Here is a 26,683-nt window from a genome sequence, read left to right as displayed (position 1 = left end):
CTTTATACCCCATTTTGATTTGAAAAAAACCTGCTATAACATATAAGCCACTTATTGAAAATTCGATATAAATATCAAAATGAACTGCTTTATTTCATGTTTTTCATATTAAAAAGATTTTTTTAATTGACCAACTTTAATACTCTTTTTACAGTCCATTTCACACTGGGAATATGTTAAAACCTTTTGACTGGTCATCTCCTCTAGATGGTTTTTAAGTAGGAGCAGGCAATCCAGACTGGTTGCCTAAAATGATCCCTATATTATGCTCATATTATGAAGCATATAATTGAAAATGTGTATGTGGTTGAAAATGACAGTTTTATCAGCAAGGGAAAGTCAGGAGTCGATGAACTTTCTTGTTGTCCTTTTTGTTCAAAACTCATAAACAGTTTGGCTAAACAACACTAACAGTAATTTACTGAGTGCTTACTATGTTTCAAGCACAGTGCTTAGTATTTTCCTTGGGTTATCTCATTTAATTCCTTGTCATAACTCTTTAAAGTAGAAATTTTACAAAATTTTAATGGGGTTTAGAGAGTTTAAATGGTCTATCCAAGGTCACAAAGCTAGCCTGGGTAGAACTTCAAACCCACATCCGAGTAATTTCCTGGCTGCTCTTCCTAAGAGCTGCTGTTGCCTGCCTCCCTTTGCAGCGTGGAATAATAAGGAAGAGCCTGTGCAAACCCCTCAGGGGTTGAACCACCCCAGAGAATGCTGTGAGCACGATGCTGGAGGAGCTGAGCTTACCTCCACTGTGCTGACACAAAGCATTCATTCCCTGCTTCATCCATTCAAGCAATAGCCAGTGAGCCCTACGTTATTCCAAACCCTTTGCTAGTGTTACATGGTAGGCAAAGATAAGTAAGACCCCATTCCCCTTCCTGGGAGGGTCCATGGCGAAAGAGAGAGAACAAATATATCAACGAATTATTCTGAAATATGAGCTAAATTTGGAAAGTAAGCAAATCTGGGGAAGCAGGGGAGTGGCAGTGAGAACCCCAGGGATAAAGTAGCTGCTGGCTGGAGGGTAGAAAGCGGTAGCTATGAAGGATGTCCATGGTGGGAAGGAGGGACTGCAGCTGACAAGAGGGCAAGCCTGTTGCCCAGGCCTCCCGTCAGGCTTCCCTAAGTACTGGGAATAAACCAAAGGTGGTTCCTTAAATCATAATTACATAGCCATGGGTTTAGGGGGGGGGGATAGGGGCAGACTCTTCAGAGTTGCTGTTGTCCTAACTCCAAAATTCCTACCCTTAAGATAGAGCCCCCAAGTATGGTTTGGTTCATTCTACCAGGCTGTGTCACCGCAGATCCAAATCTATGATCACTTGAAATAGGACTGAGACTTAATCTGTTTAAGTAATAGTTAAACACAGGGTTAGATGAAAAGAAGAGGGAGAATTTTACCTCCCACCTCTGAGCTGTGATTAGAAGTTTGCTCTAGGAAAACACTTTGAGACTAGCTCTTCCTACCCTGATGTCGTGTTTTCAGCATCCATGTTGACTGTATTATTTAACTTTTATATATATATTATATATATATATATTATATATGTATATATATTTAAAGGGGCTGTGAGATCATTGCTGCATTTCTCTATTGAGTTAGTAACTGGCAAAAATACTTGGTTGGAAGAAGTAGCAGCTAATGACCAGTATCTTGGATTAGTGGCGACTGAAAAATGCATATAGTTATTTTGCTTGTTTAAAGGCTTCGGGGTCCTCTTATTCTTACACCTCTGCTGTTCGTTTATCTTTCTTTTATTTTTTTTCTTCTTCCTTGCTCACGAAGTTGAGTCAGCACCAGAAACATATTCAAATTAGACTTGTCATACAGAAAAAAAAAAAAAAACCCACAAAACTCTGACTTTGTCAGGGTGGGTGGAGGGGAAAAGCCAACTTTTTGTCAGTCTTTTGTATTTCAGCAGCTGGATTCATTGCTACCATGGCAACGGACCACATGATGAGGTGTATTAGATTGCTGTGTGTTGAGCACAAGGGGAAGAATGAACACAGCGTTTTATTGAAGTTAAAGGTTGCTTTGGAGTTTCTTCTGTGGAAATGTGTAAGCTCAAATACTATGGCTCTCAGCATATGTAGGACTTTAGGGGAAGAATTAGGGGCAAGTTCGTGCAGTTCACTACAAAACCAGGTAAGGCACCAACGAATCTATGAAACTGAACTCTTCTGTTGCAGGAGCATAACTTGCTGGGTGGAATTTCACCGGCGCCCCCACCCCCCAAGCCCTCCATGGGCACAGAACAAATTTCTCCTGTCCCCCTCCCACCCCCAGCTCCCTCCCCTCCGATTTCACCCTTTATTAATTTGAAAGTCTGAAACGTTGTGAATTTCTCTAGTTCTTTGGTAGTGTGTGTGAAGGTGCGCGTGCAAGTAAAAGAAGGAAAGCTGGAAAGAAGTAGTAAGAATGCCGTAATTTGCGTCTTCGGGTCAATGTAAAACTTGGGCAAAGTGCTTCCTTGCTTTGATCTTTGAAAATGGTCCCCTTTTCCGAGAGGACACCTGATGAGCGGCATCCAGGGTCCCAAGCTGTTTTGTCCCGTATACTAAATTAAGCCAGAGGACAAAGTCCTCCCACATGTTACTTTGTGTATTTCTTGTATCTGCGCATTTGTTCCTCTTGCATCATATTCCTGCCAGCCTCATCTCACAGGAGCGGTTCAGTGTTATCTATAATTTTTACAGCATATTTTATTTCCATTAGTATTCTGTCCTTTCAGACACTGTGGTTCTGTGTGCCTCGGAGGATTTAAAAATAGAAGCAAATACAATACGGGTTAGCATAAAATGAACTCTAGCTTGGTGGCTGGGGAGAGCCGAATGTAAACAATGCAGGGTGGTGTGGGGAAGCAGCCATTCCCAGAGCTCAGAAGCCTCTTCCTGCGTTGTTTACTTGGCCCCCTAGCAGCTCGCTTCAAAAGAAGTGGCTTTGATATCCCCAGAGCAATTTAGAGGACCAGAAAATGTCTTGACTAGTAACTTACGTTCCTGCCTTCTTCACGGTTTCTACTTGATGTTTGATGTCTGGTCTTTCTCATAAGACATTAGGATTTACTTTAGTTTTTTTAGCCAAGGGCTAACCCAGCCAACTTTTCTCAACTCGGAACATATAGAACAAAGTTGTCCTGGCAGCTTTAGGGACAAAGCCTGACCAAAACAGGAGCAGACACCCCCCCAACCCCCCACTCCCCCACCACCCCCACCCATACCCTCCCCCATTTCTCAGGCGGATTCACTCTCTACCTGGAGTGTTTTCATCAGAGAAAGTAGTATTTTCCTGGCTAAAACCGGTTATTTGCCACTAGACTGATTTGGATGCAAGCCAAGCAAATGATCCTAAGTTTGGCCATATATCACTCTTTCTTCAAAAAGGGAAACGGATTTTCTGAAACCCATTCGGCCTCTGTGGTTTTCATTGTTATTTCCTTTGTCTCTCTGGTTTTTATACATCTGGGTCATCTTCTAAATTTGAGCAAGGAGTTATAATTACTTTTCAAAACAATTTTTTTGGCCATAATTGCGAATAGAGGGCACTATTTCCATGATAACAAATATCAGAAGCATTATACTAACAGTGAACATGTGTAAAATGCCCATATTGTGTCTGAAATTATTCTTTCCTTTTACCCTGTGTTGTTTGGAATATAGAACAAGCTATGAGCATTAACTCTGAAACATCAAATATTTTCACAAGCATAAGTTGTTATTAGCTAAGAATAAGAAGTTCCCAAGAAGGAGTGAAAGATGGTTCCTGGCAAAATATTTTAAAGTGTGAAGTTCTCAATACTGACAATATCTGAGGTAGAAAGTGATATATTAAAGGAAAAATAAAAGAGGGAGGGGGGCAAAGAAGAAGGGAGAGAAAGTCAGAGACACAAAGAGAAGACACAGGAGAGACAGATGAGAAGTAAAGATAAACATGTAAATGATCTCTTAACCACACTATCTTCTTTCCCAGCTGTGCTGGAATGGGTTAAATCTTTCTTCATAAAAGAAGCGAGATGGAGTAGTGTGGATGAGGTGGAATTACTGAAAAGTACTAGCATTCCACTATCCCGTATTTGAAATACTTGATCAGGCCTAGATCCATTCTATAACTGGAGTGACAAATAACTATTTTTCAGTTCCGGTAGTTCCTGTTTTCTCTGTCCTTGCTGCTGTGGGCTAAGATACAAGCCAGCTGAGACATTAGAGTGAGATATGTGTAAAAATGAATATATACCCAGATTTCTGTGATCTTTATACACCTGACACTAGGCCATATGTACATGTCCATTTCTCAGGTTAGCATAACTGAGAGGTCCATATAATGCAAGATCCTTTTAAGTTTTGTTTTTTAAATAATAACTATATATTTAAGTTGTACAACATAATTCGATACACACATATACATAGTGAAATGATTACCACAGTCAAGCTAATTAATGTATCTTTTCCTCACCTAGGTACTGCTTTTTGGTATGTGGTAAGAGCACTTGAGATCTACTCTCTTAGCAAATTTCCAGTGTGCAGTAATACAGTATTATTACCTACAGTCATTATGCTATACATTAGCTTTCTAGACTTATTTATCCCACATAACTGCAAAGTTGTACCTGCTGACCAACATCTCCTCATTTCCCCCACTTCCCCATCTCTGGTAACCACCATTCTACCCTCTGCTTCAATGTATTTCGCTTTTTTAGATTCCACATGTAAGTGAGAACTTGTGGTATTTTTCTTTCTGTGTCTGGCTTATTTCACTTAGTATAATGTCTTTAAGGTTCATTCATGTTGTTGCACATGGCAAGATCTCCTTTACAAATACTCCATTGTATGAGTATACCACAATGTCTTTATCCATTCATATGTCGGTAACACGTCATTTCCATATCTTGGTTATTGTAAATAATGCTGCAGTGAGCATCGGAGCGCAGATATCTCTTCCATGTACTTATTTAACTTCCTTTGAGGATATACTCAGAAATACTCAGATTGCTGGATCATATGGTAGTTCTATTTTTAGTTTTTCGAGAAACCTCTACACTGTTTTCCATAATGGCTTTAAGGAAGTTTCTTTTCTAGTTGTTTTGATACTTACGTTCTTAGGATGTGAAATGATTTTTGATATGCTCATTTTTAAATTAGGAATGTTGCCAAGGTGTTTTAATTAAATCATATTTTTGTCAACATTTCTTTAAATCATGCTGTATTGTTCATTTTGAATGATTGGATGTGTTTCTGAACATTTTAGCTTTAATTTCTAGAACTCCCTAACCTCTCAGACAAACAGCTAATTATCTACCTCTATTAAGGAGATAGATGTTCAACAGAGGCATGATGAAGAAGAATTGTAGTGACTATTATAGCTTCTTCAATAAAATTAATGGTAACTGTTGAACCCCAAGACAATATTTCTAAAGTAAAGTTCCATTTTTAGGTATTGTTATTTTTAAACCTGTAACTTCACTAAAGTGTATTTTATTATTGACAACCATGTAATTTTTGCATAAAAAGAATTGGACTTTTAAAAAATATTCTTAAAATGTTTCATATGGAAAAAAAAAGTAATGACACCATTATGATGATCATGATGACAGTGGCCATAATGATTAATTCAGGGAATAAAATAGACTTTATTAGAAAGTTCTAAGCCCTGTCTATAGTAAAAGGCCAATGTTTCTAAAAAGAAAACAGAAATTTCTGAGGTGCTTGGGTTGCTCAGTTGTTTAAGCGTCTGCCTTCAGCTCAAGTCATGATCCCAGGGTCCTGGGATCAAATCCCTTGTTGGCCTCTTTGCTCATTGGGGAGTCTGCTTCTCCCTGTCCCTTCCCCCCGCGTGGGCTCTCTCTCACGCACACACTCTCTCTCTCTCTCTCAAATAAATGAATAAAATCTTTAAAAAAAAATAGTAGAAATTTCTAATGGGGGGTATGATTTTCAGATATTTATTTTCTAATTTAATTAATTCCATTAATAACATTTAGAAAGCTCTAACAATAGGTAAGTCTGCTATAGTTTCATCAGAGCTTATTATAAAGGATGTTGAATTTTTTCAATAAGCAATAGAGGCTTTCATCAATGACAATTAAATTTACCAATAATTGTGCAGTGTGATAGTAAAAGAGTAAGCTCATTGCTGGTAGTGAATAATTTGTCTTAATGTACAAAAAGGGAACAATCAACTGGTTCCATTCTCATAGTATTAGCCTGATAAATTTTAAAGTAATATTATTATAGTAATTCCCCACTACCTGGTATGCATATTATCAAATATTCATTATTGACACTACTTTAACATTTTAATCATCTTTATAAATTCTAAATTTTTTTTTTTTGAGAAAGAGAGAGAAAAAGAGAGAGGGCATGCACACAACCGGGGGAGTAACAGAGGGAGAAGGAGAGAGAGCATCTCAAGCAGACTACCACTGCATGTGAAGCTTGACACCGGGCTCAGTCTCACAACCCTGAGATTATAAACTGGTTTGAAATCGAGAGTTGGACGTTTAACTGACTGAGCCACCCAGGAGCCCCTTTAAATGATTTGTTCTAAATAAATAACAATGTTTTATGTCTGAAATCTATTAATTTGGCTTTTTTGGGAGAAAATTATACTCCTCTTTTTTTTTTTTTTTTTTTTGCCTCTACCTACCTTCGTATGAAAGAAAATGCCATATGGATTGACAATTCCAACATGTAATGTGGTATATATAAAGTAGTAGAAGAAAATATGGAACTTGAGATGGAAAAGCATGTTTGCAAAGGCAGAAATCACAAAGGAATGGTTACATGAAAAGTTATTACACATCTGGATAGCTTCTACTATTATCAACATGACTTACCAGAATTGTACATTTTTTACCAAGGATGAACCTACACTGATACATCATAATCATGAAAAGATCATAGTTTACCTCAGGGTTCACTCTTGACATTGTCCATTCTGTGGGTCTGGACAAATATATAATGATATCTATCCATTATTATAACATCACACAGAGTATTTTCAGTGTCCTAAAAATCCTCTGTGCTCTGCCTTTTTATCTCTCCCTACTCCACCCTCTTTCCTGGAAACCACTGATCTTTTTATTGTCTCTATAGCTTTGCCTTTTGCCAGAATGTCAGATAGTTGGAATCATATATCATGTAGCCTTCTCAGATTGGCTTCCTCTACTTAGTAATACACATTTAAGGTTCCTTTGTGTCATGTCATGTCTTGATAGCTCATTTCTTTTTAGCACTGAATAATACTACATTATCTGGATATATCACAGTTTATTTATTCATTCACCTACTGAAGGACATCTTGGTTGCTTCCAAGTTTGGGCGGTTATGATTAAGCTGCTACAGACATCCATGTTCAGGGTTTTGTGTAGGCATAAGTTTTCAACTCCTTTGGGAAATAACAGGGAGTATGATTGCTGAGTCATATGGTAAGAGATGTTTAGTTTTGTAAGAAACTTCCACACTGTCTTCTTAAGTGGTTGTACCATTTTGAATTCCCACCAGCAATGAACGAGTATTCCTATGAGTCCACACGTCACCAGTATTTGGTGTTGGTGTTCTGGACTTTGAGCATTCTAATAGTTGTACAGTTATATCTCATTGTTTTAATTTGCCTTTTCCTAGTAACATATTATGTGAACATCTTTTCATATGCCTATTTGCCATCTGTATATCTTCTTCAGTAAAGTGTTTGTTTTGGGTCATTGGCCCATATTTTAATTGGGTTGTTTGTTTTTTTATTGTTGATTTTAAGAGTTCTTTGTATATCTTTGATAACAGTCCTTTATCTGATGTGTCTTTTGCAAATTTATTCTCCCAGTCTGTGGCTTGTCTTCTCATTCTCTTGAGATTGTCTTTCACAGAGCAGAAGTTTTTAATTTTAATGAAGCCTAGCTTATCAATTATTTCTTTCATGGATTGTGCCTTTCATGTTATATAAAAGTAGTTATTTTTAAAATACCTACAAATTAAACAAATGTCATTTAATCCTTAGCAAATCTTTTTAAAAGAGAGAAGCAGGAGGAGGAGAGGGAGGTAATACCCAATGTTAGGGAGGTGTGGAAAATGGAAGCTCACATACAATCCTATTGAAAGTACAAATTGATACTTTTGGAAGAGGGTAGGGCCAACATGGCAGTGTGTATTAAAGGCTTTAATTACATACCTTTGGACCCAACAATTCTACTACAAGGAAAAATCCTAACAAAATAAATAGTCAAACATATATTTTCAGGGTTTTTTATTGTTGTGCTGTTTATGTGTAAACAAGGGCAGCCATTCTGAAGAAGAAAAAAAAAAAAACCTGAGAAATTAACAAACACACCAGCTTATATTTCTGCTCTGATAGCTATAAAGCCAAAAGAAGTCAGAGACATGGCTATATGCTTATCGAACTGTTCCACTTCTCTACTCTTTACTATAAAACATGAATAGGCAACATAGTATAGAGAAAAGGGCTTTGGCTGGTTTAAGACTCAGAATGCCTGAGTGCTGCTATGGACTCGTTGAAATAATGTAAATATAGAAATATAAGGCATTATTAAAATATTAATGTTAGGGAGTAGAAGATAAAAAAAATCTGTGGGTCCCTTTATCCATTTATTTGCATTTGTCTTCACAACTGATCTTGCAAATAAAAAGTCCAATATCAAGTGGAAGAGAGAGGGTATATTGTTACAATTGCACCAGAAGGAAATGCCAAATGGTAAAACCTGGAATGCCTTGACTTTGATAGAAAAGCAGTAAAATATTTTGGATAGAATATACTTCCCAATTATTATTGTTCAAAAATTACCCAAAAGAAATTTCTGCTTACATAAGGTTGAGCAGAGGATAATTGGTCTCAAATGTAAACCAGCCTTTAGGTATAGTGCAGTGGGCAGAGATCTAGTGCAGTGTTGGTCAGTAGAACCTTCCATGGCGGGGTGCTTGGGTGGCTCAGTCCGTTACGCATCTGACTCTTGATTTCAGCTCAGATCATGATCTCAGTGTCATGGGATTGAGCCCCATGTCAAGCCCGGTTTGGGTTCCATGCTCAACAAGTAGTCTGCTTAACGATTCGCTCTCCTTTTGCCCCTCCCCACCCGGCACACACACATTTTTGCAATCTTTCTATAAAATAAATAAGTAAGTATGAAAAAAGAACCTCCATGGTCTATGTCTGCATTGTCCAATGGTAACTACTAATCACCTGTAGTTGAGCCCTCAAAATATGGCCAGTGTCACTGAGGAACTGTATATTTAATTTTATTTAATACTAAGTAATTTAAATTCAAATAGCCATCTCTGATTAGCACTGTCTTACTGGACAGTGTGGCTCTAGAATTAAGGACAACAAATTGGGTCTTTTTTTTAATGCAGTGATTCACTTCAAACATCTCTGATGAATAAGGGTGATAAAGGGCAAGAAGGTAAATATCTTTGTGAAATTTTCCTTTCATTCAAAGAAATACTTAACAGGGAGATCCTTTAATTCTGTGACTGTAAGTTTAAGATTGTTCAGAGAAGTCTTGGTCTCAAATGTTCTTTAGCCTTGCTCACTTAAGAATTCTAATGTTCACTCATTGTTTCACTTGCCAAAAAAGAAAACACAAGTTGAATTTATGTGTCATGTGTAAAAAAAAAAAAGATACTTTGTTTTTCCTTTATTCTCATACTACTACCACCCTTAAAACACTTCTGACACCAGATGTATAGATTTCCCACACCAAACAATTCTAACTGCCTGGAGTTACTGTCAGATCCCACAGGTGAAGGTCTCAGTCTCACAGGACTGCCTGCCCCACCTCACTCATATGCCAGTGATAAGTCCAGGTTATCACCTGTGTTTCTGACCAATTGGCTATAAATCAAAGGTTTCCATGACCCCCTCCTCAGATTTAATCATTTGTTAGAACAGCTCACAGAACTCAAGGAAACACTTACTTAATGTTGGCTGTTTTATTGCATAACAGAGACTGCAAGAAACAATACCAATGAATAACCAGATGAAGAGATACACAGGCTGAGTTCCAGAAAAGTTCTGAGGGCAGGCACTTCTGTCCCTGTGGAGTTGGGGTACTACCACTTGCCCGTCACAGGGGTGTATTCACCAACCCAGAAGCTCCCCAAACCCCACACTTTGGGGATTTTTTATGGAGGTTTCATCAGTTTGGATACAATCAGTCATGAATTATTGTCCCTAGAGAATCATTGTCCCTGGGGATGGAGTTGAAAGTTCCAAGCTCTTAGTCATGACTTTTAGTCTTTCTGGTGACCAGCCCCATCCCAAAGCTATCCAAGATTCACCCTTAGAACAAAGACTCTTACTCCTATCACCTGGAAAATTCCAAAGTATTTAGGAATTTTGTATCAGGTGCCAGGGACAAGGACCAAAATTAGAACGAAAGATGCTCCTAATGTTCTTATCACTTAGGAAATTACAAGGGTTTTAGGAGCTCTGTGCCAGGGCCTAGGGACGGAGACCAATATCTCTTTTCTATTATTTCACATTCAGACACTGGACTTGACATTGAAAACATAACAGAAGTCTAGAGTCCCTAGATTCAAAGTTTCCTTGGAATATGATTAGGAATCATATGACACAGACCAGATGTTACAGAGAAGGGGTGAAAAAGTGGTTTGTGTAGAAGGAAGCATTGGGAAAAACTTTAAAAATAGTGAGCATTAAATAGACTAGGAAAAAAAAGATCAATAGAGGGAACAGTTGGGAAAAATCAGGGAAAGGTGAGAATCGGAAATCTCCGAAAATGTAAGCTCGTGAAGGTGTAACAAGAATAGAACTCAGAAAGTGTTCAGAAACCAGATCACCATCACCACTGCCATCACCACCGCCGTCTCCACCACCTTTGTCACCGTCATCATCACATCATCCTTACATCATTGTCACCATCATTTTCAGTGCAATCGCAGTAACCATGTACTGGCCACTAGGCATTAGATTAAGCATTTTTCATGCATTATTTAATTCTTGCCACGACCCTGTGAAGCAAATACTGCCCTAATGTATTGATGAGAAAATTGCACTGCCAATGATTGCCAAACGAGGATGTCAGGCCAGGGGCAGCCCTGTTAAACCACACTGAGTTTCCACTTTTGCTGAGTAGTTTCATCTCTCTTCTATGGAATTTAAACTGCTTTATCCTGAATACTCTGGGAAGCCGTCTGAGAAAAGTCATACCAGGAGCAAGGTAGAAAATAGACTAGGAGGAAGACAGACTAGCTAGACAGAAATAAGGGAAGAAGTTAATGGCACAGTTAGAACAAGGGTGAGGGAGGGCCGTTCTGACCTCAGGGCGGGAAAGTAGAATTTTGAAAAGGAGTTGATTTGAGAGGGGTTTTGGCAATTGTCTGTCTTTACAGTGAGTCAGGTAGAGAACATCTGACTTATTTTTTAAGCCCCCTTGAAAATTGTCAATTACCGCATGCAGCGCTACAGCAAGATTATTGTGGCCAAGGAAACAGAGCTTATCTCGTAATATGCAAGTTTTCCTAACAAGACCAACTTGCACAAATCACCCTTGTTGGAAATAAGTGCCACTTACTGTCATCTGTATTCTTGAAGCATGTGGCACATCACGATATTGTTTGGAGATGTGATATAATGGAAATATAACTTTATGAAATAATCCCTTTATGAAAGTATCTCTTTTATTAAAACCTTAATGTTCTTTGATACGGGCATATATTGATTTTTTTTCTTTCCAAAACATAGGATTTTTAGAATATATAATTAGAGCTCATTTAGAAAGGTCAAAATACCATTCCCTTTATCGTTGTGGAAGCAGGTCTTCTAAATGAATTTCTGACTTGGGAACATTATTATTCTCCTGCCTTTACCCATTGAGGTGGATTTTTTTTTTTTTCTCTCTCTCTTGGCTGTATATCCTGGTTCACTTATGGATTGGAAAGATAAAAGCTGTTACTTCCAGCATCAGGACCTCCACTGTTTTCCAAGAAGTTACTTTTGATTTCTTCCAAAGTCTTATGATCACTGTGGTTGGAAAAGAGTGTTGAGAAATGCAGAATAAAGTGGAGGAGGTGAATGTGGTCTCGACAATAAAGAGAGCTGAAAGAAGGACAGGGGTATGGCCTGAGAGGATGCGCAGTAGCCTGGCTGTCAGAAGGATCAACCAAAGAGGATAAGGAGGGAATAGCAAAGAATAGCAATGTACTGACCATGTAGTTCTTTCCAGGATGTTGGACAGCAGTGGAAAACCCAAACATGCAGGAGGACACACAGAGCACATCATGTGAATGTTCTGTGCATTCTCTGATGTAATAAAGGAGCACACTTTCTAAGTGCCAGATACTATTCGCAGTGTGTTTAGTTTACTCATTTTTTTTAAAGATTTTTTTAATTCATTTGACAGAGAGAGAGAGAGGGAGAAAACACGGGAGCTCAAGCAGAGGGAGGGACAGCAGGAAAGAGAAGCAGAATGCCCACTGAGCAGGGAGCCCTCCTTAGGGCTCAATCCCAGGACCCAGGGTCATAACCTGAGCTTAAGACTCACCTAGACACCTAACCAATGAGTCACCCAGGCACCCCAAGTTTACTCATCTAATTTCAAGTTAATGAATCCTCATTTAGAGAACAATACCTAGCACATAGAAGTCACTGAATACAGTTCTTATCTCTGTTAATCATTACAACAAGCCCATGAGCCTTTTGTTATATATCACCTTTAGATTATGCATGAAAAAATCAAGGCCAGAGAGGTTAACTAATCTCCCCAAGGGTTTACAGTTAATAAGAGAGCTGTAGTTAGTGGGCTCAACCACTATGCAATCTTGTCTACCCTTAATCTATGTGAAGTCTATTATATGAAAAGGGACAATACCTATAAAGTACTTACAGAGCACTTGACATACAGTAAATTCCTAAAGCTGCTAGCAATTATTATTATGTAATAAGATTTAGAAGATGTTCTGATATTTATATCATTCTACACCACACTGCTCAGAAATAGTAAGATTGTTAGGGCAGCTTTGGTTTTATTCTCATGTAAGTTTGAGTAAAGCTTTGTTGATGAGCATACCCATTAAAAATTGGAGGAACCCTCTTTTTACTCAAACATTATCAGTCTGACTGGCACTTGAAGTTTTCATCTCAAAAAATGTGCCTCATAGAAGTGTTCCATATACACATCTACGCAGCTCTGCCCTTTTGGTAGAGAATGACTGCAGCTAACGGTCTTAATTCTTAATGCCAGCAAGGGAAATTCCCTTCCTTGCTTGGTATTTGCATAATATGTCAATTTGTTCATTGTGGTCTGACATTTGTATAACCTAAGGGAGTTAGTGCGGGGGCGGGCAGGAAAAGGAATCAGGCCAGAGGCTGGAAAGGTGTGGTCATAACGGAATGGATTAGTAATAGAGTTCTCAAGGTCATGCAGGTGGTCCTGGGCAGAACTCAACCCAACCAGACCCTAGAACAAAGTCAAACAGAAACTTGAGTTCTGATCTGTTTTCCCTATAACATGGGTTAGTTGGGGGTAGTGGACTGTCCTCCTCTGTAGAGAATAATTTAATGGAAAATGAGGTGACTTGCAATCTAACTGAAGTAAGAATGTCAACAGATGCAAAATTAAAGATTACCATTATCTTACCATTGTAGATAGAGACAGTGAAAGGACAGCTCTGTTAATGGAATTCCTGGAGAGAATGGTAGTGCTGCGGACTGTGCATGAAAAATGAGCAGAGGAGGTTTGAGGACGCCATGGCTAAGGGTGGCAGAAATGTGAGAACTCTGGAAGGAGTCAGGGGATTGCAGAAGAGAGCGAGCAAGGGAAGGCCTCAGGATGGGTGACCAGGAATTCCTTTGTCTTCTGCATCTGTCAATCCCATAACCCCCTTTGTCTATCTATGACTAGTGTTTTAGCCAATGATGTCACTGGGCATGTGTGCTAGGTACCACCCCCCATAAGATGATGACGCAGGAGACCAGCAGATCTCCCTCTACTCTGCTACTTAGGGAAGGGCAGGCTGGGGGACAAGGTGGGAAAATCTGTCTTTAGATATTATCCTCCTCTATGGAACCTTCATCTCAGATGACTACATCTCCATGACCTTAGATGGCCATAGATTCTTTGAACATTTAGGGACTATGTGAATAATGTTATGATTCACAGTATTTCCAAAGTAATATCTGCAAATGTTATGTGTCATTTATTATCTGGAGAAGTAATAAGCTTTTATTAACCATAATGACTAACATGTATATGTGATCTACTGTTTGTACAGTATTTCGGTGGCATTACATTTGAATCTCCTAATAATCTTGCAAGGGAGATGACATCATTATCCTCTTCTTAAAAATGAATGAATGAATTTCTTGGAGGCACTGAATTAGCCAGCAAAGCATAGATTTTAATTTACTGACTTACTATTGCATGCTGTTCACTGGAAGTCCCTCTTAACTTCAGATGCAAAAATCACCTCAGTGATAGCAATTTGCCTTTTAAAAAACTTCTATTACAAATGAAGAGCTCTTGCATTTATTTAGATAATTCAGACTGCATCCTCTTTCTTCTTCATACTTCAAGGTAGTTTATGTACACAGTAGGTATTTAATAAGTGTTAACCACCTTGTTATTGTCTCTTTGTATTCTCACAAGTAATCACTTTGATTTGTAAACATCTGATGAAAAAATCACTATGGAATAAAGAGAATACTCAGAAATTGTAATTCCCAATGTGGGAAGCTAATGTGAATAAAAATGAGACACAATTCTTTTTAGTTTAAGGAAAGGTTGTCCCCTCCAACATCTACATGAGTGGATTTTAAATAATTCAAATGGCCAAAACTGGAAGACAACAAGGCAGATGCTTTATGCCTGTGTAAAACTCATAAAAGGCAATTATTAGGAGCCTCCAAACTAGTCTCTCCGGTAGTCACCCAACAACGAAACAATATATTATTTTATCCTACCAACATAGTGTCCTGTTCTATTCCTAGGTGTGTGTTTGTCCTTCATACAACAGTCTTCTTTACCACTGCTCGTGAGTGTAGCCGTCTTTCTTGTCTCCCAGAAATATCAAAAATACTCTTGCCCCTGGCCGATTCCCCGCGAGAACTGATGTTAAAGTCTCAGCAGGAGAAACAAAGCCAGAGGGGCTGCCCCTCAGCAACAGGTGTTTCCAACTTGCCAACACTGAGGGTCCCTACTTCCGTGAGCTTTGCTTCCATTCGGCCTTCCTCCTGCTTATCCGTTTCCTTAAAACATACAAGAACCCGTTCTGAATTGCAACATTTATTACCTTTGGTAATAAACAAATAATACCATTTGAAAATGGTCTTAAAGGAATCCTTTGGGTTTGAATGTTCTCTTCTGACAGAAATGCTAAATTCTGAGACTCTTGTTGAGGATTAGTGTTAGGCAAGAAGAGAACGAAGATGAAGGGCAGCTTTTCTTAGCAGCTAGTAAATATATTACAAAGTTATCATTATAATTAAGCTGAACTATAATTAAAGACGGTATTGATATAGAGAAAACCCTGGGGTGTAAACAAATACTGGCATACGTGTTAATATATGCTAGACAAGGCAGTATGTATCAATAGGGATAATGATTATTATTACGCAGTAAGTCTTATGGGGAGGGAGAAGGTCTTCATGCATACTACAATATAAATTCCAACTAGAGGGGCGCCTGGGTAGCTCAGTGGGTTCAAGCCTCTGCCTTCAGCTCAGGTCATGATCTCAGGGTCCTGGGATCGAGCCCAGTATCGGGCTCTCTGCTCAGCTGGGAGCCTGCTTCCTCCTCTCTCTCTGCCTGCCTCACTGCCTACCTGTGATCTCTGTCTGTCAAATAAAATTTATAAACAAATAAATAAATAAATCAATCCCAACTAGATTAGACTTAAACACTGATAATAAATCAAACTATGGGAATTAGAAAAAAGTATAGAGGAATTTTTAAAACAGCTCTATGAAGATATAATTGACAATGACCCCTTATTGACAGTGTACGAATCAGTATGTTTTGACCTAATGTATACACCCTTTAAACCACCTCTAGAATCCAGATAGTGAGCATCTCCATCATCCCCAAATTTTCTGTGCCCCGTGGTAATGCTGCCCTCTCACCCCCTCCTCATTCCCAAGCAAGCACAGGACCCCTTTTGGTCATCATAAAATAGTTTTGTGTTTTCTAGTATTTCCTATATGGAATCATACAGAGCATACTCATTTTGTCTAATTTCTTTCATTCAGCATAATTGTTTTTTTTAGATTCAACCTTGTCGTTGCATGAATCATGAATACGCTCATTTTTATTGCTGTGTTTGTTTATTGTTTGTCCATTAATCTGTTGATGGACATTGGGGTGGTTTCCAGGTTTTTACTATTACAAATAAAGCCACTATGAACATTCATGTTAAAATATTTAAATATATACATATATATACATACACACACACACACACACACACACGCATGTATTTCCTTTTGACTAAATACCTGGAGATATTTAAATGATCTATGAAAATGCCTTATAAATATAAAAATGGAGATTCATAATGGAAAAAAAAGTTGTATTTGACAACATTAACCCTTGTAATTTCTTCACATCAAAAAATATCATTAATAAAATTCTAGGTTAGGGACGTCTGGGTGGCTCAGTGGGTTAAAAGCCTCTGCCTTCAGCTCGGGTCGTGATCCCAGGGTCCTGGGATCGAGCCCCACGTTGGACTCTCTATTCAGCAGGGAGCCCGCTTCCTCCTCTCGCTCTCTCTCTGCCTGCCTCTCTGCCTACTTGTGATCTCTATCTGTCAAATAAATAAATAAAATCTTAAAAAAAAATAAGATAAATAAAATAAAGTTCTAGGTTAAATGATAGTCAAGGAAAATAAATAAGTAATAGCTAACAGTGGTGAGAACTCGCTATGGGCAAGGCATCAGAAACTGTATGATGTCCGCAGTATCAGTCACTCTTCACAATAGTTCTGAAAGGTAGACACTGTTATCCCAGGAGAAGGCACTCTGGATCTTAACTCACGTTCTGTGCTGCCTCCCCGCGTGGAGACAGGACACAGGTTAATGCAGATGTCCATACTTGGCAGGTGAAGTCCAGCGTCCTAATGCAGAAAAGCGTATGTGAAACAGAATAGAAACAGCGTAAAATGAATGTCTGGTCCACACATGGGAGATAATAGGTCGGTAGGCTCCATGTAAAGAACTTGTGCAGACCCTGCAGGAAAACACAAAGAGGTAAAAAGAGAAAGGGATGTAAATAGATAGTTCATACCCAAGTAAAAGTAAGACTATATGAAAAAATATTAAACTTCACTTATAATCAAAGAAATTAAAACATTGCTGTAACACCTTTCAAAGGAGCAAATATTTTTTAGATATTTTGCTGTTGGGTTGTTTTGCTTTGATGGTGGCAACGTGTCATGTTAGTGGGATTGGAAGCCATTTCTCACACTTTATGGGTGGAAGTATAAATTAATACAGTGATTCTGGAAAATAATTTGACAACATCAGTAAGTATCAATGACTTTGAAAATATTTATACCCTTTGGTTAAAATTTGCTTTTTGGAATCACCTAGAGAAGTGTGAAGTGGATACAAAGATTTAACGTACAGACATCTTTCTTTTTTAGTTTTATTTATAGTAGTGAAAAATTGGAAATATCTTGTAACATGAAAATGAGCAGCTGAAGTCATTCTGTAGATAAGAAATCCTATGCAGCTACCAAAAGGGTGTTTATCAAGCTACTTCATAAATTATTGGTAGGAGTGGAACTTATACAAATTTTTTGGAGAGCAGTTCGATAATACTTTTAATTGACTTAAATACTTCTGAGCATTGACTTAGTGATTCTGCTTTTCAGACTGTAAAATGGAAATACTTTTGCACAAAATTAAAATAATATTTTTAAAACAAATGCCCAACAATGGATAAATTAAATAATTTAATAATTCAATAGGTTATTTAATAAATTAAATTATGGCACATTCATTTGATGAAACCATTTAAAATGTCTTTTTTTTTTTTAAACGATTATTTATTTATTTATTTATTTATTTGACAGAGAGAGAGCACAAGTAGGCAGAGCGGCAGGCAGAGGGAGAGGGAGAAGCAGGCTTTCTGCTGAGCAAGGAGCCTGATGTGGGACTCGATCCCAGGACCCTGGGATCATGACCTGAGTCAAAGGCAGCCGCTTAACTGACTGAGCCACCCAGGCACCCCAAAAACCATTTTAAAATCTCTTATAAGTAGTGAGAGAGGATATACCTTTTAATAAAATATTATCTACCATTGAGTCCTGATATTGAAATTGAAAAGTAAAGAAAGACAGAAAGAAGAAAACAAAATGTCAGTAATGATTAATCTGTGGATAATATTTAATTTCTGTCCTTACTTCCCTGTGTTTTCTGAGCTTTCTCCAGCAGATATATACTACTTTTGCAATGTTATGATGCATATTAGGTTATAGAGGCAGAATTTGAAATTGAATACTCAATATGAATGCAGCTTTGTATAGAAAAGAGGCAAAAAGGGAATCAACCAAAACATCAGTAGTATGGGTTTTTGTTTTTTTCTGTATAATTTTTGGAATTTTTCTAAGTAGTAAAGAATCAAGGCAAAAACTATTTTGAGAAAGAGAGGGGAAAAAACCAAGTTCCTCTCTTTTATTTTTCTTCTGAAGATTTTATTTATTTATTTGAGGGAGAGAGAGCATGGGCAGAGGGAGAGGACAGAGGGAAAGCAGACTCCCTTTTGGGCAGGGAGCCCGCCCGCGGGGCTGGATCCCAGGACCCTAAGATCATGACCTGAGCTGAACACAGATGCTTGACTGACTGAGCCACCCAGGCACCCCAAGGCCCTCTCTTTAATCTGAGAAAAATAATGCATGAGAACAGAAGGGAATTATAATAGGCTCCTCCTACTACAACAAAACATACCTCTCTAGCCAGTTTAAAAAGATGAACTGGTTGATGTAAATAAAAAGAGCCCAGGTGCACTTGGCTTCAGACTTGTTTAAACTCTGGAGATCCAGAGGACATCCCCCAAGTGCTATCTTTTCCTGTTTCCAGGCCCTGCTAGTTTCTGCTTAACTGTATTCCTGTTGAGTCCTATCCAAATTGCATAACCAGTTCTTGTGTCTCTCACTCGCCCATGGACAGGGGCTTTCCAAGTGGCAGGTAGGATGGCCACCAGCAGTCCAAAATCACATACTGTCTCCCTTCACATCCCCAGCAGGGAATTGCTCTTGGTACCTCAAACAAGACCCCAGCAAGTAAGTGGCAAAAGGCTGCCTTGGGTTGTGTGCACAGCTCTACACAATCACCACCAATGGCTGGGTGGGACGGGGTCATGGGCTATTCTACTTCTCTGTCTGAAGGGAAACAAAGTCATCTCCACAGCAAACACATGGAAAAGATGACAAGAGAGGTTACAGGAGAAAAGGAGGAAAGGGAATGTTGGAAGGGCAGTGTGACAGATGTCAGTGACAGAAACTAGAAGGTACAGTGCCAGGCATTTGACAAAATTACCTCATTCAGTCCTCGCAGAATTACAGAAAAGTGAAGGTCAGAGAAGGAAATGGAGAGTAAAAGAAACTTAAGTTATTTGCCCCAAAACCTGCAGGTAGAACATGGCAGTGAGGAGACTGGAGCTAAGGTATGTCTAAAGCCATAGCCAAACTATCCCCCCCACCCCCAATGTTTGTCTTTCTTCAGCTTTATAGTGGCTTCGTCTGCAGTCGAGGAACAGAGAGACATTCTGTGTTGTCACATGTGTGGAATGGCGAGGGGGTGAGCAAAAGCTCTAACCTTCCAAAGGAAACATCCAGGCGACCGCCTCTCTCTGCTCCAAGAACACTGCTGAGAAGAGCTAACACGGAATAATATATGAGAGCGGGTGCCGTAGGTAAAATGGTGGGTATTTTCCCGACACTAAAATCAGCTATGGGATTCATATACATTAAAAGAATTTCACACTTCAATTTTTAAACTTTTCCCAAGAAAGTTGGGCTTATTCCATGTTGGCATTCAAAGAGTATTTTCAACAGCATACCAGGCACTCTCAGAGATCTAAAAGTAAACATCATCTAAATGAGGACACAGAGACAAGCAATGGGAAATTCAAGGTAGAAAGACATAAATGGCAACTTGGGATAAATGGCCCTTGTTGGTTTGGCGGTTCCCCAGACAAAGCAGCCAATCTAAAAGGAACCTAAGTTTATTTATACCTGCTGAGGATTTACTCTACCTAGTGATTAAACCTTTAGGACACCCTTCCTAAGTTTAGTAGAGCTTTAAGAACTCAGGCTTTGCATTTCCTTAACCTTCTTGCTTCCTGTCCTTGGTTCTGCATGAAAAAACTCATCTCCTCACAGTTCCAAGAAATAATTCCAAAAATAAATGTAGGCATTTGCTTTAACCAGGACATTATGTCCCCAGTTTTCTTTCCAAATCCTACAGGATGTACACGTTGCTCTTGAAGCCTGTCTACAAGCACAGCAAAATCCAAGTTCTACATTTGCTACCCAGCTGAGTGTCTCTGCTTGGCAAGGCTGCATCTAGCAGATAATACCCATGAAGGAACAGCTGGATGAGTGATTTGTAGTAAAAAAGCACCAACAACTCCTTGGGATTTATTTAGCACAATTTATTTAATTCTTTATTCAGAAGTAAAATTCCATACATTAAGTAACATTATGTAGAAGTACTTCGGCTGTTTATCATTAAAGGGGCGCACAATTATTGGGGATTCTGACGTGAGAATCATCAGCCATTTGGTCAGTCTGACACTAATTCCCTCCAGAGTCATAGGGGGTGTGAGGAATATTGCCTTATGACCCCCTGTGCCCTTCTTGACAAAACTGAGGAAGCATGAAAAAGTAGGAAGAGTACAGATCTTGAAGTCAGATTTAGGTTCAAATATAAATTTTTTAAAGGATTTTATTTATTTATTTGACAGATCACAAGTAGGCAGAGAGGCAGGCAGAGAGAGAGGGGGAAGCAGGCTCCCCACTGAGCAGAGAGCCCGATGTGGGGCTGGATCCCAGGACCCTGGGATCATGACCTGAGCCGAAGGCAGAGGCTTTAACCCACTGAGCCACCCAGGCGCCCCGAGGTTCAAATATAATTTTTATGTAATAACTGGTTTTGGGATTTCTCTGAGTTCCTGTGTCCTCATTTGGATAATCCAATTATCAGACAGAACTTCCTACCCCCTTGGGGAGTCAGAGAAAGTTGGTGTGAACCAATCTGAAAGTGTAAACCCTTCCCACAACCTTTGGAAATTCTTGGGGGTTACTGTCCCTTAACCTGTTATTTGTCTGGCTCCAACAGTATGCAAGCTGTGTTCTCTTTTCCCCCTTCATCGGATTGCAAGTGAAACTTGACCCCTTGCCAGCATCCATGAATACGTACATCCACTCAGTACCGACATGTCTAGTAACTTCACTGAAGATATGGGCTTGGCAAGGCTTGGTAGAGCTGAGGGAGGTGGGGGACTGAGGGCACACAGCTTTTTTCATCTCTCTACCAATGTCATTCTTACTTTTCCTCTTCTTTTTTGCTCCAGATTGTTTCTTAGGAACTACAGATATTTTTCCTCTTGCTATGCAGAGAAGTTGAGCTCTCTTCTGTTCTTATTCCAAACTTATGTATTCAAAATACATCAAGATGCTAGCAGAACAAAGGGGTTTCCAAAGGCTTCTTCGGAAGGTAGTCAAGGTTATAAATAGAAAAAAGGAAATTTTCCATGATCTTTTCTTTCTTTCTTTCTTTCTTTCTTTCTTTCTTTCTTTCTTTCTTTCTTTCTTTCTTTCTTTTTCTTTTTTTAAAGGAACAGGGGTGCCTGGATGGCTCAGTGGGTTAAAGCCTCTGCCTTCAGCTCAGGTCATGATCCCAAGGTCCTGGGATTGAGCCCCACATCAGGATCTCTGCTCAGCAGGGAGCGTGCTTCCTCCTCTCTCTCTGCTTGCCTCTCTGCCTGCTTGTGATCTTTGTCTGTCAAATAAATAAATAAAATCTTAAAAATAGAAAAGGAACAATAATAATACCTACCTCGATACTTTCCAAGATTTGTGTGAATTTAGGTACAAGGGATGTAAAATAGCACATTGTAAGTTTATAGTAAATCCTGCTGCCGATAATGATGATTCTGTGTTAGGTAGCTGTTGTCTGCAGTAATTGTACTTCTCTGGGTATCACTATCACAACTATAGGTAACTGTTTTTGCAGTCATATTTTCATGTCTGTCTCCCCCATAAGCTGTAAGTTTCCTGAGGGCTGAAACTATTTCTGTCTTGTTTACCACTATGTCACCAATGACTCATACTGTGCCTGGCCCACGTATTTAACTCTTGACTGCATTAATAAATAGATGAATAAATGGAGAGATATTAGGATTGGGGGATTTTTCTCTTTCTCTAGAGGTAGTGATTTTATAGGAAGAAGTTATAGGGCAGGTGAGGGATGGGGAAGTCACAGAAGATGTTCTCCAAATAGTATAAGTTCTTGACGAATTTGGGAAAGATTAGCAGAGCCCCCAGCTTCTTCGTTCACCCCATGTTTCTCTGCATTTTCTGCCCCCCATATATATAAAATATATATTATTTTATATCAGATTAGCCTCCTACCAATTCCAGTGGGTTTATCAGTCTCCCTAAAGCTTAAAAAAAGACTACTTGTACAAACCATGATCATTAGGCTTTTAGACTAGTCCAGGAAAACCTGTCTTACCCATAATTTATGTGTAATAGCTACATTTTTCCCTAGCATTTTCCCATCGTAGATATTTCACTTTTTAGTTACCTGGTTGGATCATGTAACTTTACCTGGTTGGATCATCTAACTTTAACGTTAACAGCATTTCCTGAACAGGAATATGTGCTGTAATGAAACTTATAAATTAAAACTTACAAATTAACTTTAGACAAGACGGGATCGGGAGGGAGACAAACCATAAGAGAGTCTTAATCTCACAAAACAAACTGAGGGTTGCGGGGGCCGGATTGGGGGGAGGGGGTTGGGTTATGGACCCCGGGGAAGGTATGTGCTATGGTGAGTGCCGTGAACTGTGTAAGCCTGATGATTCACAGACCTATACCCCTAGGACTAATAATACATTATATGTTAATAAAAAATTAAAAATTAAAAAAATAAATTAACTTTAGGATTATAACTCCTTTCTGGACTGCAGAGTTGCCTTTATGTGCAGGAACTGCTTATTGCAAAGCAAAGACACTGGATTTATAGTCACCCTCTGCCGTGGGCCTCCTCTTCTCATCGGACAGTGAGGAGTCCGGGCCAAACAAATGGATTTTCAACAGTAGCAAAGGATGGGAGCCTGAGTGGGCTAGGTTCAGCCCTCCTTCCCCTCTTTTGCCTGCCAGAGCAACTGTTATTATTTTTTTTAGATGCTTGACTCCAGTGAAGGAATTAATTTGAAGAAAAGATTCCATGGTAAAAATTAAAATCAGCAAACTGGAAGAGACTTTTCTATAATCCAAAGTAAAGAAAATTAAATCACCCAACAAATATTTCCTGAGTCTAGGGGCCTATTTCAGTAGGACTGTCAGATAAAATACAGGATGTGAAGTTAAATTTCAATTTCAGGAACAATGAATAATTGTATAGTGGTAGTATGTCCTATATTCAAGTCATATTTCCACGAAATCTGGCAACCTTAGAATATGCTAGTCACTTTAAGAATGAGAGACAAGCAGCATATACCAAGAAGAGCACAAAGACATGATAAAAGGAGTTAAATTTTTTGCTGTAGATATTATTATTATTATTATATCATACAGAGTCCTCATCCCAACCCATCCCCAGTGACTACTTCCTATGTCTTTACTACTTCTGGAATTTATTGCTCATTTGAAAATTTTGAAATCAGTGGAAAATTGGTGTTTAATATACAGAATCTAACTTTACAGCAAATATACACAAAAGACATCTATGCCATGGATTTGGAAATTCTGCTTCAAAACCCTGCATTAAAAGTAACCTATCTCGGGGTGCCTGGGTGGCTCAGTCAGTTAAGCATCTGCCTTTGGCTCAGGTCCTGGGATCAATCTCCACATTGGGCTCCCCAGTCAGTAGGGAGTCTGCTACTCCCTCTCCCTCTTCCTCTCCCCCCAGCTTTTACTCTCTCAAGCCTACTCTCTCTCTCAAATAAATAAATAAAATCTTTTTTGAAAAATGACCTATCTGGTTCTAGAAATGACAGAATCTGGGGAATGATTCTCTACCTCTTACTCATATGATATGTTCTTCCTATTAGACCTCAAGTCCCCAGTTTTGTCCAGAGGGCATGAGAGGCCTTAGGGCAACACTTGTCATCTTCTTTGATGCAGGGCACAGTTCGCTCTGTTCAAATGGGCAGTAGTAAAAATGAATTTGTATTCATTTTTAAACTCCTGTATAATGAAAGTATCAGTATTTGGAGGATAATAGGTATCTTTGGAAATATTCAGAGTTATCCCAAATTGACCATTTCGGGCTTATGTGAAACAAGACTGTTTTGGATGTACATAAAGACTATCTTAATCATCAAGGAAAGAGCTAACTTATACTAAGAAGGGAGGCTGAGTCAAATGGTACCTATGAACATTACTATTATCTAAGTTCTTATACACAGATAGCCTACAGTTTAAAAGTTAAAATCATATATAAGCATGCAAAATTATTTTGTGAATAATCACAAAACTTCACTTATTGAGGTGAAATCTTCATTATTCCTCCTCAGATAGTCTTTTCTTCTTTACCACATCTCCCCGTCTCTTAAAAATATATCTGAAGCCATAAGAGGAAAAGCAAATGATTTCTCTCATTTTTTTAATTTTAAATTTTTTAATTTTAAAATTTTTTAATTTTAAAATTACCATATAATGTATTATTTGCCCCAGGGGTATAGGTCTGTGAATCATCAGGCTTACACACTTTACAGCACTCACCATAACACATACCCTCCCCAATGTCCATAACCCAACCACCCTCTCCATATCCCCCTCCCTCTGGCAACTCTCTGTTTTGTGAGAGTAAGAGTCTTTTATGGTTTGTCTCCCTCCCGATCACATCTTGTTTCATTTTTTCCGTCTCTACCCCCCCAACTCCCCACTATGCCTCTCAAATCCCTCATATCAGGGAGATCATATGATAATTGTCTTTCTCTGACTGACTTCTTTCTTCTTTCGCTCAGCATAATACTGTCTAGTTCCATCCACATCGTCCCAAATGCAAGATTTCATTTCTTTTGATGGCTGCATAGTATTCCATTGTATATATACACCACCTCTTCTTTATCCATTCATCTGTTGATGGACATCTAGGTTCTTCCCATAGTTTGGCTATTGTGGACATTGCTGCTGTAAACATTCAGGTGCATGTGCTCCTTCGGATCACTGCATTTGTATCTTTAGGGTAAATACCCAGTAGTGCAATTGCTGGGTCATAGGGTAGCTCTATTTTCAGCTTTTTGAGGAACCTCCATGCTGTTTTCCAGAGTGGCTGCATCAGCTTGCATTCCCACCAACAGTTTAGGAGGGTTCCCCTTTCTCCACATCCTCGCCATCTGTTGTTTCCTGACTTGTTAATTTTAGCCATTCTGACTGGTGTGAGATGGTATCTCATTATGGTTTTGATTTGTATTTCCCTGATGCCGAGTGATGTGGAGCACTTTTTCATGTGTCTGTTGGCCATCTGGATGTCTTCTTTGCAGAAATGTCTGTTCATGTCCTCTTCCCATTTCCTGATTGGATTATTTCTTCTTTGGGTGTTGAGTTTGCTAAGTTCTTTATAGATTTTGGATAATAGCCTTTTATCTGATATGTCATTTGCAAATATCTTCTCCCATTCTGTCAGTTGTCTTTTGGTTTTGTTGACTGTTTCCATTTCTGTGCAAAAGATTTTGATCTTGATGAAATCCCAATAGTTCATTTTTGCCCTTGCTTCCCTTGCCTTTGGTGATGTTTCTAGGAAGAAGCTACTGCAGCTAAGGTCAAAGCGGTTGCTGCCTGGCTTCCCCTCAAGGATTTTGATGGATTCCTTTCTCACATTGAGGTCTTTCATCCATTTTGAGTCTATTTTTGTGTGTGTTGTAAGGAAATGGTCCAGTTTCATTTTTCTGCATGTGGCTGTCCAATTTTCCCAACACCATTTGTTGAAGAGACTCTCTTTTATCCATTGGACATTCTTTCCATTTGTCAAAGATTAGTTGACCATAGAGTTGAGGGTCTGTTTCTCTATTCTGTTCCATTGATCTATGTGTCTGTTTTTGTGCCAGTACCATACTGTCTTGATGATGGCAGCTTTGTAATAGAGTTTAAAGTCTGGAATTGTGATGCCACCAACTTTGGCTTTCTTTTTCAACATTCCTCTGGCTATTCAAGGTCTTTTCTGGTTCCGTATAAATTTTAGGAGTATTTGTTCCATTTCTTTGAAAAAAATTGATGGGTTTTTTGATAAGGATTGCATTAAATGTGTAGATTGCTTTGGGTAGCATAGACATTTTCACAATATTTGTTCTTCCAATTCATGAGCATGGAACGTTCTTACATTTCTTTGTGTCTTCCTCAATTTCTTTCATGAGTACTTTGTAGTTTTCTGAGTACAGATTCTTTGCCTCTTTGGTTAGGTTTATTCCTAGGTATCTTACTGTTTTAGATGGAGTTCTAAATGGGATCAACTCCTTAATTTCTCTTTCTTCTGTCTTGT

General features: G+C 38.8%; 1 protein-coding gene across 30 annotated transcripts in view; it reads left to right on the top strand.

Moving 5' to 3' along the window:
- DTNA (dystrobrevin alpha) overlaps positions 1–26,683 on the top strand; it is a 355,367-nt gene that overhangs the window by 183,541 nt on the left and 145,143 nt on the right. The window contains exon 1 of one of the 30 annotated variants that reach the window (XM_032859624.1): positions 1,967–2,152. The exons of the other annotated variants lie outside the window; for them this stretch is intronic. The gene's annotated coding sequence lies outside the window, so the exon portion shown is untranslated. Of the gene's footprint in view, positions 1–1,966; positions 2,153–26,683 lie in introns of those variants that run through there. 30 annotated transcript variants of the gene reach the window in all.

This window comes from Lontra canadensis, unplaced genomic scaffold (genome assembly GCF_010015895.1).
Source record: "Lontra canadensis isolate GAN:19392208 unplaced genomic scaffold, GSC_riverotter_1.0 scaffold17, whole genome shotgun sequence".
NCBI lineage: Eukaryota > Metazoa > Chordata > Mammalia > Carnivora > Mustelidae > Lontra > Lontra canadensis.
This window is presented reverse-complemented; position numbering and strand designations above follow the sequence as displayed.